General features: G+C 39.6%; 1 pseudogene; it reads left to right on the top strand.

The window, feature by feature from the left end:
- Positions 1-251: 251 nt before the first annotated feature.
- Positions 252-12,343, top strand: LOC126588185 (CRS2-associated factor 2, mitochondrial-like; annotated as a pseudogene).
- Positions 12,344-12,983: the final 640 nt, after the last annotated feature.

Raw genomic sequence — 12,983 nt, 5'->3', positions numbered from 1 at the left:
TTCAATTATTTATGCTCGGTTTGTCAAAATCCAACTGGTAAGCCATAATGACAAACGGTTGTGCTGTGCTTGTCGAAAATGTATGGGTAACATGTTGATACATTTTTGTTTTGAGTAGTCGGGAATGTTGAATCAAAATTAGAACGGACGTTTGTTGCATACCTGGAGTATTTATAATGTAGCATATCAAAACGACATCTTCGACAACATGTGCTGATACATTTTTCTCCACGACGAAGATGTATCAACATTGGTTTTGATACTACATTTGGATTTCTTTTAACTGTGGCCGTCGCAATTACGATATTATCCCTCCATTACAACACGCAAATTACTGTTATGCCCATTTCTTCAACACACCCTGTTGTGCGGAAGCGGCATTCAACTGTAAGTGAATAGTAAGTGAAAAAGTAAAACAGAACAGAATAAAAAAACAACACCAACAAGAACACCAAGATTTATACTGGTTCGGCAATGCCTACATCCAGTTTGGAGACGACGGAGTATTCCATTATAATCAATGAGAACATACAATAGTGTTTATCACTCAATTTCCCAAAGACTCGAATAACCCAAGCTCTCACACTTACAATAGGAAGAGAAAACAAAAAATACAAAGCAAGACAATTTGAGAAAATTCTTCTCTATGCCGAATGGCTTCTTACTATTTTTCTCTCTTCCTTGTTCTCCTCTTGTCTCTCCTCCATGCTTATGAGCTGCACCTTGCTCTCCTTTTATAGCCAAAGAAAAGCTTCTCAAAGACATCAATGGCCAAAGGCCTACCATCAAGTCAAAAGAGTTAGGCACAAATTAGGCACAAATTAGGCACAAATGTTGTTTGCCTCCCATTACCACAAAGTAGCCCAAAGAATTGGACTTTGACTACATGTTTGAGTCAATAATCAACAATCTCCACCTTGGCTCAAACCCTCTAAGTAGAACTCCTAATAGTCGTCTCCCAACCCCCCATGAGGCAATCAACAAATTTTACAAATGCCAATCAAGTCTAAGCAGTGCTTAAACTTGTGCAGCGAAACTGGCTTCGTTAACATATTCGCAGGATTGTCAGCGGTCCCAATCTTCTGAAGAAGAATATCTCCCTCGTCAATAATCTCACGAACAAAATGGAACCTCACGTCAATGTGTTTCGTACGTGCATGATGAACTTGATTCTTTGCTAAATGAATAGCACTCTGACTGTCGCAATGAACATCCACATGGTCTTGTTGAACCCCTAAGTCATCAAGCAAGCCTTGAAGCCAGATGGCTTCCTTTATAGCTTCTGTCACAGCCATGTATTCTGCCTCAGTAGTCGACAAAGCAACTGTAGATTGCAGAATCGACCTCTAACTTACTGGACCTCCAGCAATAGTGAATACAAAACCAGTAGTGGACCTACGCTTGTCCAAATCACCTGCGTAATCAGAATCCACATATCCAACAACACATTGACCAGTAACTTTATCCTGCTGGAACAATAAACCAACATCCACAGTACCCAGAATATACCGTAGAATCCATTTCACAGCTTACCAATGCCCTTTTCCTGGATTATGCATATATCTACTGACAATACTAAGAGCTTGTGAAATATCAGGCCTAGTACACACCATAACATACATCAAACTACCAACAACATTTGCATAAGGAATTTGAGCCATGTACTGACTCTCTTCAACAGTTTTAGGAGACATAGAAGCGCTAAGTTTGAAATGAGAGGCAAGAGGTGTACTAACCGGTTTTGAATTTTCATTCATCTTGAAACGTTGTAGTACCTTCTTCAAATACTGCTTCTGACACAGACTAATCTTGCCCTTCGCTCTATCTCTTTCAATTTCCATACCTAGTATCTTCCGAGCTTCTCCCAAGTCCTTCATCTCAAATTCATTACTTAGTTGAGTCTTCAACCTTGTAATCTCCACTTTGCTCTTACATGCTATAAGCATATCATCAACATATAAAAGCAGATAAATGAAGGTTCCATCTTGTAGTTTGCGAAAGTATACACAATGGTCATAGTGACTTCTTGTGTACTTCTGCCCGATCATAAATCGATCAAATCGCTTGTACCATTGTCTTGGAGACTGCTTCAAGCCATACAATGAATTTTCCAATTTGCAAACCCAATTTTCCTTTCCAGCAACCTTAAAACCTTTTGGTTGAGACATATAAATCTCTTCCTCCAAATCACCATGTAAGAACGCAGTCTTGACATCAAGTTGGGCCAACTCAAGGTCAAACTGCACAACCAAAGCCAACAGAATACGAATAGAAGAATGTTTTACTACAGGAGAAAATACCTCATTGTAGTCAATGCCTTCCTTCTGAGCGTAGCCTTTAGCTACCAATCTGGCTTTGAATCTTACATTGTCTTTTCCCAAAGATTCCATCTTTTTGGCATACACCCATTTACAACCAATTGCTTTCTTCCCCTTTGGTAACTGTACCAGATTCCAAGTCTCATTTTTATGAAGAGATTTCATCTCCTCATCCATAGATTTCTTCCACAACTCGCACTCTGAACTCATGACAGCTTCTTTGTAGGCGGATGGAATATCATCTTCAATAACAAGAAGTGCATATGCCACAATATCAGTAAATCGAGTAGGCTTTCGAATTTCCCTTCTCGATCTTCTGGTTGCAATATAGTCTTGTTGCTGTGGAGGCTCTTGGGTAAGTGCTTCCTCTTCATCATCCTCGTCCTCATCCTCAGAATTAACTGTAGGACTAGTGGTTGTAACATCGGACCTTACTAGAACAACTGGAGTCTTCAGTAACTCCACTTGCTTTGAGCTACTCATGGTCTTGGTCGCTTCAGTTTCACCTTCATACTTGTTCTGATTAACCATAGCAGCCTCATCAAAAGTCACATCTCTGCTTACAACAAATTTCTTCTCATCTGGACACCAGAGTCGGTATCCCTTCACGCCAGTGCTAAAGCCCATAAATAGAGCTTTCTTTGCTCTTGGATCCAACTTGCTTTCTCTGACATAATAGTAAGCAGGACAACCAAATATGTGTAAAAACTTGTAATCAGTACAAGGTTTACCAGACCATACCTCCATGGGCGTTTTGCCCTCGTTCGTAGCAGCTGGCAATCGATTAATGAGATGGCTTGCATAAGTAATTGCCTCAGCCCAAAATGCCTTGCCTAATCCAGCATTAGACAACATACACCGAACTTTCTCAAGCAAAGTACGGTTCATGCGCTCCGCCACCCCATTCTGTTGCGGTGTCTCCCTAACCGTGAAGTGCCTCACAATACCCTCATCTTGACAAACTTTCAAGAAAGGATCAGACTTATATTCACCCCCATTGTCTGATCTGAGAGTCTTGATCTTTCGACCGCTTTGCGTTTCAATCATCTTTTTCCACTTCAGGAATATCTTCAAGACTTCATCTTTACGCTTCATGGTGTACACCCATATTCTTCTAGAGAAGTCATCAACAAAGGAGACAAAATAATGGCTACCTCCCCAAGATGCATTCTTGGAAGGTCCCCAAACATCAGTGTGAACATAATCAAGAATGCCTTTAGTGTGGTGAATAGCAGTGCCAAATTTTACTCTAGTTTGCTTACCCAACACACAATGCTCACAAAATTCCAATTTGCATGCCTTTGCACCTTTCAATAAGCCTTGCTTCACCAATCCTTGCAACGCTTTTTCACCAGCATGCCCAAGACGCATATGCCATAACCTCGTGGTGTCTGGGCTATCTGCGTCAGCAGCTTCGGTGACAGCTGCTCCACCAGTAACTGTACTCCTCTGCAAGAAATACAAGTTATTTCGTCTTGTACCTTTCATCACCACCAGTGCCCCGTACACAGCTTTAAGAACTCCACCCTCCATGGTGATCTTGAGACCCTTGGATTCCAATGCACCGAGTGAGATGAGATTTTTCTTCATATCTGGTACATACCTAACATCACTTAATTCTCTGACTGTTCCATCATGCATCTTCAAACAGATTTTGCCTATCCCTTGTGTTTTGCAGGCATTATTATTACCCATCAAAACAACTCCACCATCCAGCTCCTCGAAATTAGAAAACCATTCCCGAATGGAACACATATGATAGGTGCAACCTGAATCCAAAATCCACTCATTTGAGTGACCATCAGCATATGAACTAGCCAAAGCAAACTCGAAATCATCATCTCCAGATTTTGCAATATTTGCTTCAGAACCCTCTTTCTCCTTCTCTTTGTTCTTCAATTTGGGGCAATCTTTCTTCCAATGACCTTTTTGGCGACAAAAAGCACATTCATCTTTAGCAGGAAACTTCCCTCGTGACTTTGAACGAGATTTTCCCCGCTTTCCAAATTTTCTTTCCTCTGTTCGACCCCTTGCAACAAATGCCTCGGTTTGTGAATTGTGAGTCTTCAGTTCCTTCTTACGACACTCATGATTCACCAATGCTGCAGACACCTCATCAAGTTTCACCTCGGATTTTCCATATAACAGAGTAGTTGTCAAATGATCATAATCATCAAGCAATGAATTTAACAAACATAGTGCCTTGTCCTCGTCAGGAATTTTCACATCAAGGTTTGCTAAATCAGCAAGTATTTTATTATAATCATTGAGGTGTTCATGCATAGAGATACCTGGACGATACTGAAATCGGAAGAGTCGCTTCCTCAAAAAGAGACGATTTTCTGCGCTCTTGGTCATATACTTCTCCTCCAATTTCGTCCATAACTCCTTAGCAGAAGTTTCCTTTATATACGGGTATTTCAACTCCTTATCAAGGAATGATCGAATAGCAGCACAAGCATGAAGATTAATTCGCGTCCACTGCATGTCATCAATATCTTCTGGTTTATCTTCCAGAACCATATCCAACTCTTGTTGATACAACACATCCATAACTTCACATTGCCACATACCAAAATTATTAGAGCCATTGAATTTATCAACCTCTAACCTTGTAGTAGTGGTTGGATGTCTATTGGATGAAGACGATGTTGACCCCTTCTTTACAGATTCATCTTTATCTCCAGCCATCTACTCAGCACTATTCACAAATATGGCACTGTTCACAGGTACAATACTGTTCACATATACTGTAGCAATTCACTGTTCACGGAACTGTAGCGCCAACACTATTCACGGAACTGGGCTCTGATACCACTTGTTGTGCGGAAGCGGCATTCAACTGTAAGTGAATAGTAAGTGAAAAAGTAAAATAGAACAGAATAAAAAAACAACACCAACAAGAACACCAAGATTTATACTGGTTCGGCAATGCCTACATCCAGTTTGGAGACGACGGAGTATTCCACTATAATCAATGAGAACATACAATAGTGTTTATCACTCAATTTCCCAAAGACTCGAATAACCCAAGCTCTCACACTTACAATAGGAAGAGAAAACAAAAAATACAAAGCAAGACAATTTGAGAAAATTCTTCTCTATACCGAATGGCTTCTTACTATTTTTCTCTCTTCCTTGTTCTCCTCTTGTCTCTCCTCCATGCTTATGAGCTGCACCTTGCTCTCCTTTTATAGCCAAAGAAAAGCTTCTCAAAGACATCAATGGCCAAAGGCCTACCATTAAGTCAAAAGAGTTAGGCACAAATTAGGCACAAATTAGGCACAAATGTTGCTTGCCTCCCATTACCACAAAGTAGCCCAAAGAATTGGACTTTGACTACATGTTTGAGTCAATAATCAACACACCCAGTCCGAGTTAGCATTGTTTGTCCTCAAAATATACCTATTTTTACTTATTTGGGCAATTTCGGTAAAATATGGCATTTGGAGGATTAATGAGTAAGAAGACTAACTTGGAATATATTTAGTTATCAAGTGGATGGGTTTGACACTATAATATTGTTTTTCCCATTTGTTTTGGTGGTGGAGGTTTGCCAAAAGAATTGTTTAATCAAGACAAATGCATGCTTTTTCATGCAAGTGGATGAGAATGCACCCTGAGAGCTTTCCGACAAGGAACATGTGAAAGAAGCCAACTTGCTTCTTTTAAATGTTAGTTTATTACAAGTAGGAAAACATGTGATGAAAACATGTGGTGGAGGTGCAAGTTTCCCTTTTAATATTATTTCTCTATGCAAGTTGGCAAGTGAAATACAAACTGCCCAAGTTTCTTTCGGGCAGATGCAGTGTCTTCAGCGGGAGGGTTTCCTCCAGATCTCTATTTAAAGGAGCCCAAACACAAGGATTATGGACACTTAAAACAACCAATCAAAACTCTACTCAAATTAGCTCATCAGCTTCCTTGTAGACATTTATTTTTAGCCAAGCATCCTTTGCTTTTCTTGTTTATTAGCTCTGCTACTCACTTGTAGTATCGATCTGATTTGTAGCTTTTATGTACAACCCTCTTTCAGTCATTTAATCTACAAGTAATCTGCAATATATTAGTCACTTTCCTCTGTCATTTATATTTCCAAGCAACCTTATCATTTACATATTGTTCTATCTCTCCATATAAGTAAAGTCCTTATTTTTAAGGCAAACAAAGAACCTTAATTTGAGTAACTCCCACTCAATGGCACAATCTCTTGGTTCGAAGTCAAACTCATGCGCAACCCCAATCATTCAGATCATGTCTACTAGCGGAATCTAGTAGTGACACGCTCGCACCCACCAATCTCGTATGTGAAGTAAATCTCCAACTTGCCCGCAAGGACAATGGCGGATTTAGGGAGCAAACATATTTTGGCACGCCCAATGGGATCCTTATATGAAGTTAGATCATGAACAATCCTTATGTTCATGATGTTTCTACTTTTTCGGAGGATGATGGTGTGGAAGAGCGCCCAAGCTATGGCTATCACATAGAGCCAACCTATGAGTTGCTAACTTATGGGTACATGGCTGAAGAATACTTAAGTCCCATGGAATATGATTGTTGGCCAACTCATGGCCATCAAATAAATAATAATCTTGAAGATTGGCCAACTTATGGCTATGATGAAGGTTATTATTCTTTTGAAGACAATCACACTTTTGAATACTATGATAGGTCAACCAATGACTTTGAGTATCAAAATGCTTCCAATGAGTACATAGAGCCAATATATGAGATGTTAACTCATGATCATCCGGATGAAAAGCTCTACAAAGAGGATGTGGGCAAATTAGAGAAGGTGTCCAAACTCCATGTGGCAAGCATCGAATATGGTGAAGAGGTGACTAAGTGTTTTAAAAGGGTGGAGGAAAGCTATACAACTTTTGGAGAAACTTTGACAAAAGTTGATAGATCAAATGTGTCAAATCCCTTCTACAAAGCACATTCACCCTACTACAACCAAGGAAGAACAAATCATACACATTGATGAAGGCCAAACAATGGCCCCACCCAATGAAAAATCCATGAAAATGAATATGGTTGTAGAAGATCAAGCCATTGTAAGCCAAACACCAACGCTCGGGGAGCTCAAGCCCACACCTCATGTGGAGCCCGAAGAAGAAGAAAAAAGCTCATACACTCATCCCCGCCAACACAAGCAGTTATCCATATTGAGATCTCAAGGAGGGCAAAACTCGGGATCAAACATGAATGACCACCTCCTATGGTTCCCAAGCTACATAGCATGACCAATTTAAATGGTGGATTTGATCTCTCTACACTCAATTTTAAAAAGAGGAAAAGATTTGAGTGTTGAGAGAAAAATAACATTTGGGCAATGAAGGGGTTTCATCCAATATGCCCGAATATGCCCGAATAAGGCTCATTTTTGTTGTTCCTCTTTGCCCGAAGTGAGCTTTCCTTTCTTTTCCTTTCTTTTTCTCTTTTCTCTCTTTCCTTTTCTTGCTCTCGTGTCTTTCTGTTATCCTCTGCCGGAAAAGGCTATATATATTATATGTTGGGCTAAATATATATATATATATATATATATATACATATTTATATAGTATTATAATATATTTTATAAAAGTATTGCCCGAAAAGGGCTAGATATATAGTATTATATAATATATTATATATAATAAAAGTGTTGCCCGAAAGGGCTTTTTATATATATTTATAGTATAGTATATTATATTATATAATATGTAAGTAAATAAAAGAAGAAAAGATAAAAAATAGGGTTGCTCTTTTGCAATTTGCCCGAAAAGACCTTTCTCTCTCTTTTGTCTCTTTTGTTTTTGCCCGAAAGGTGCTTCTCTCTCTCTTTCTTTTTACTTTTTTATTATTTCTTTCTCTCTCCTTTTTTTCTTTTCTCTCTTCTTTCTTTCTCTTTCTCTTTCTTCCTGTCTCTCCCTCAGTTTTTGTCTACCAAAGGTCACGTATATATATACATATATGTATATGTATATATATATATATTATATATTATATATATGAATAGAGGCAAAATAGAAAAAGAACAATAAAAAGAAAAGTTGCCCAAGTTTCTCTCTTCTCTATCTTTTTCTGTGTTTTCCAACTTGCCAGACTTCGGGCATTTGTCCAGTTTATTATCTATGTAACCAGTGAGGTTGCTCCCATGTTTTTTGGTATCCACAAGAAGGAATACAAGCTAGACAGAAACATTCTTTCCAATGCTAGTTGCACTACCAATTGCCTTGCTCATCTTGCCAAGTTTATCAACGACAGAAGGACCGAAGAGGTAGACGTGCCTCTTCCTTTCTAGCAGCACTGGAGTCTCCAAGGCTTTTGGGAAGTCATAGCAAACAAAGTTTCAATTTGTGATCAAGTGTTCTTCATGCTCACATGTCTCTTATGCCTGCTATATCATCAATCTTCTGGAGGAGCTTATTGGAGTTGTAAGTTTCACAAACTTTGCTCAAATTTGTAAAACTTGGGGGGCACTGTTTGTACTCAAAATATACCCATTTTTACTTATTTGGGCAATTTCGGTAAAATATGGCATTTGGAGGATAAGAATACTAACTTGGAAGATATTTAGCTATCAAGTGGATGAGTTTGACACTATAATATTGTTTTTCCCATTTGTTTTTGTGGTGGAGGTTTGCCAAAAGAATTGTTTAATCAAGACAAATGCATGCTTTTTCATGCAAGTGGATGAGAATGCACCCTGAGAGCTTTCCGACAAGGAACATGTGAAAGAAGCCAACTTACTTATTTTAAATGTTAGTTTATTACAAGTGGGAAAACATATGATAAAAGCATGTGGTGGAGGTACAAGTTTCCCTTTTAATATTATTTCTCCATGCAAGTTGGCAAGTGAAATACAAACTGCCCAAGTTTCTTTCGGGCAGATGCAGTGTCTTCAACAGGAGGGTTTCCTCCAGATCTCTATTTAAATGAGCTCAAACACAAGGATTATGGACACTCAAAACAACCAATCAAAACTCTACTCAAATTAGCTCATCAGCTTCCTTGTAGACATTTATTTTTAGCCAAGCATCCTTTGTTTTTCTTATTTATTAGCTTTGCTACTCACTTATAGTATCGATCTGATTTGTAGCTTTTATGTGCAACCCTCTTTCAGTCATTTAATCTACAAGTAATCTGCAATATATTAGTCACTTTCCTCTGTCATTTTCCTCTGTCATTTATATTTCCAAGCAACCTTATCATTTACATATTGTTTTATCTCTCCATATAAGTAAAGTCCTTATTTTTAAGGCAAACAAATAACCTTAATTTGAGTAACTCCCATTCAATAGCACAATCTCTTGGTTCGAAGTCAAACTCATGCGCAACCTCAATCATTCAGATCTTGTCTACTAGCGGAATCTAGTAGTGGCACACCCGCACCTACCAATCTTTCTCGTATGTGAAGTAAATTCCCGGCTGGCCCGCAAGGACCATGGCGGATTTAGGGAGCAAACAAGCATCCAAACCGAACTGAACTCTGCTGCATTGCTGAAGCAACTCTCAGGGCGTCACTCACCTCACAAAACCCTAACCCTAACCCTAGACCCAATCAAACCATTCCTCTCCATCTCCCGCCTTCTCACCCAGACTCTCTCTGACGACCCATACGAATACGACCCTCCGTTCTCTCCGGTTTCCAAACCCCCAAAGCCCAAAAAGAACTTGACTCAGTCTAAAGCTCCGGACCCGAAGAATGACCCGTCCCGGCCTCTCAAATCGGACCTGCCCTTCGACTTCAGCTATTCGTATTCGGAGACCAACCCAGCGGTCGAACCTATTGCTTACCGAGAGTCCTTCAAGTTCTCTCCTTTTGGGCCCGGTAGGCTTGATCGGAAATGGACGGGCACTGTTGCACCGGCCCAGCAAGAAGTGGACTTGGACCGGGGTCGCGGAGGAGAGAAAACGGGTTCTCGGAGACCCACTAACGGAGGAGGAAGCGGCGGAGCTGGTGGAACGCTACCGTCATAGTGATTGTTCTCGGCAAATCAGTATGGGTAAGGGTTTTTGGCTTTAGGGTATAGGATTCTGAAATTGTTCAGGCATTTTATAGTATTAAATGTAACTGGTTATATATGTTTTAAGCTTTGTAGTCATTGACTTGGATGAGAAATTTTTGTATCAGGAAAGGGAGGAGTTACACATAACATGTTAGATGATATCCACAACCATTGGAAGCGAGCCGAGGCGGTGAGGATCAAGTGTTTGGGAGTGCCAACTATTGACATGGACAATGTTTGCTTCCACCTTGAGGTTTGAACTTAACTCAGGCTCCGTAAATGAATCATAGGTTGAGTTTCGTTGTTCGGAAATTATTAGCTGATGGCAGTGGCGGATCCAGGATTTTAAACTTAGGAGGTCCCAATAATAAAGGTCAAAAGATTTATAGACAAAAACAACATTGAAAATTTCAATATAATACATTTCATTCAAAAATCATATGCAAAACAATATTACAAATTATAAAATCATAGGTTTCATAAGTTACTAGGGAGTACCTAAGTTATTGATTATCTAATATGGACCACTAAGTTTAAAACACTGGTCAAATAAAACTCTCCCCAAACTCCCACTATCTTTCTAACCAAACACACCATTTTTCTCTTTTACTAGTTTCCAAACATTCACTTTCTCTCTCACTAAGAACACAGCTGCTATACCTCCACCAACCGCCTCCCTCCCCATGGCAGCTCCATCCCCAAATTTCACCAACCCATGACAGATCATATCCATCTTACTAACCTTATGTAGGAAATTTCACCCATAAGAAAAATTACTAAGGTGGTTGAAATAATTTGGGGAAATTTGGGCTTATGTACTGCCCCGCCAGACGACAGAGAAAGGTTGGAGGAGAAGTGGGTGGCATCGATGGATGAGACCATGGCAGAAGCAAGGAGGAGAGAGGCTGGAAGGATCCCTATTTTCTTTCTTCTCCGTGCGCGGTCATCTTCTCCGAGAAGAAGACAGCCACTGCAACCTGCAACCTACAACCTACAACTTGCAAAGACCTCATGATTGAGTACGAGGGGTCCCAGGAAAATTTCTAGCAGTGATTTAGGATCGCCGACGGGTCCTGGGACCTCCCAGGTCCCTATGTGGATCCGTCGTTGGCTGATGGGCATAGTAGTGTATATGCAGGACAAGTGCGGTGGGAAGATTATTTACCGGCACATTAATGTCCTTATATTATATCGGGGTAGAAACTATGATCCGAAGAATCGACCTGTGATACCTGTAATGCTCTGGAAGCCGTATCCTCCGATATATCCAAAGCTTGTGAAGAATGTTGCTGACGGTTTGACATTTGAAGAAACGAAGGAGTTAAGAAACAGAGGACTAAATTGTCCACCTCTAATGAAACTTAGTAAGTGTCTTATCTTAAAATAAGGGAACTTAGGAAGTGAATTTTGATTGTTGGATGTTTTGGATGATGTCTGCATTCCTTTGTTGTTTATAATAGTAAATGGGATGTGGAAAAATTTCGTGGTCACTTAGCAAAACCTTTTCTTATGCAGCTAGAAATGGTGTGTAAGTGAATGTTGTGGATAGAGTTAGGGAGGCCTTCAATACTGAAGAGGTAGTGAGACAAGACTGCACGCATGTTGGTACCAGCGATTGCAAAAGGATAGGCGTAAAATTAAGGGTACGGTGTTTATTGGTTAAGCTTAGACAGTTTGGTGGTACTTAGGGGTCTCTAACCCATTCTTGTTAATTTTTTTTTCTTCTGTACTTTATATATTCAGGATCTAGCGCCTTGCATCCCTCTTTTGTTCAAGGATGAGCAGATTATACTTTGGAGGGGGAAGAGAGATCAAGAGCAAGACTCCAAGTGCACAGATAGATATGAAAAATCCACAGTTGCTTAAGCGCAGTCAGGTTTGGTACTCAATTCTAAAGAAGTCTCGAATGCAAATGCCAATGCTCTTAGGCAAGTCATAATATCAAAATTTTATATTTGACACATTGTTCTTAAATATTACATGCCAAAGAGGACAAAGAAAATGTCATCCAACTAGCATTTGTTGTCAACCCCCATTCCTCCAACATTTAGTTTGCACTTTCTTGTCAATATCATTTCTTTCCATTGAACTACCATTTACCTTGCCATTTTTAAGCCCGTTATGCTTGGAGTGTAAATGAGCCTGGCCAAGCTACGGACTCAACGCGAGTGATTTATTTCAAGCTCGTGCTTGGCTAAGGTTAGCTTTTTCAGACACTTCAAGCTTTTGGTTGACTTTAATTCTTTGGATTTAACTGAATCGATTTGGGTTTAATTCTTTCATGACATTTTACTTTTAGGGATAAACTTAGCTATACCCCATGAACGAGGACCTTATTCCACCTTGCTCCTTGATCTGTAAATTATAAGATGTAATGTTTAACTTTGTGGGGCAACCACTAACTATGATTATTCATCTTTACTTGTAAGTGAAAAGTCTTAGATTCGACTCTCGTGGATAAGGAGTTTGAAATCAATTATAATGGCTAGTCTATTGTGTACCGTAGTGCAATTCCTCACCCCTCATTTATCTTTTACACACTAAGGGGTTAGGGGAATAAATTGGTTGTGAACTCGCTAATCACATGATTCGGACCTAAGACTTCTCGCTCACAAGTGAAGAAGAATATCACTAGATTGTAATACTAAGTAACAGTATATTTATTTGT

The sequence above is a fragment of the Malus sylvestris genome, chromosome 11 (assembly GCF_916048215.2).
Source record: "Malus sylvestris chromosome 11, drMalSylv7.2, whole genome shotgun sequence".
In the NCBI taxonomy this organism is placed as follows: domain Eukaryota; kingdom Viridiplantae; phylum Streptophyta; class Magnoliopsida; order Rosales; family Rosaceae; genus Malus; species Malus sylvestris.
The sequence above is the reverse complement of the archived record's forward strand: the minus strand, read 5'-3'. Positions and strand labels throughout refer to the sequence as shown.